A 922-nucleotide genomic window follows, 5' to 3' on the forward strand; every position below is an offset into this window, starting at 1 on the left:
ATCACAGGATCAAAAATACAACCCAGGATCTTCCAAAGATGTCCAAACAATAGTAAAAAGTCCTATTTATACTAAACTAGTCACTAGGGTTTACAGAAGTAAGTAATTGATGCATAAATCCACTTCCGGGGTCCACTTGGTGTGTGCTTGGGCTGATCTTGAATGTTACACGTGCAGAGGCTCTTTCTGGAGTTGAACGCCAGGTTGTAACGTGTTTCTGGCGTTCAACTCTGGTTTGTGACGTGTTTCTGGCGTTTAACTCCAGACAGCAGCATAGAACTGGCGTTCAACGCCCTTTTACATCGTCTAAACTCGGCCAAAGTATGGACTATTATATATTGCGGGAAAGCCCTGGATGTCTACTTTCCAACGCAATTGGAAGCGCGCCATTTTGAGTTTTGTAGCTCCAGAAAATCTACTTTGAGTGCAGGGAGGTCAGAATCCAACAGCATCAGCAGTCCTTCTTCTACCTCTGAATCTGATTTTTGCTCAAGTCCCTCAATTTCAGCCAGAAAATACCTAAAATCACAGAAAAACACACAAACTCATAGTGAAGTCTAGAAATGTGAATTTAACATAAAAACTAATGAAAATATCCCTAAAAGTAACTAGATCCTACTAAAAACAAACTAAAAATAATGACAAAAAGCGTATAAATTATCCGCTCATCAGTGCTTCAACATCTAATACCTTAACCCAACTAGGTTGGAAGTATTGATTGAAAGCTTATCACAAAAGGTCGCTTTAAGACATGACACCTAGAGTCGAGGCCAAGATAAATAAGTGATGCTTCAAGGTGATAATCTATAAAGAGAATTCCATAATACCATCTGAATGAAACTCCTAAGATCTAAGACTTCCACAGTGTAAGGAATAATGAACACTGGAATCCTTGCATAAGCATACAATTAGAGTTCACCCT

The sequence above is a fragment of the Arachis hypogaea genome, chromosome 17 (genome assembly GCF_003086295.3).
Source record: "Arachis hypogaea cultivar Tifrunner chromosome 17, arahy.Tifrunner.gnm2.J5K5, whole genome shotgun sequence".
Lineage (NCBI taxonomy): Eukaryota > Viridiplantae > Streptophyta > Magnoliopsida > Fabales > Fabaceae > Arachis > Arachis hypogaea.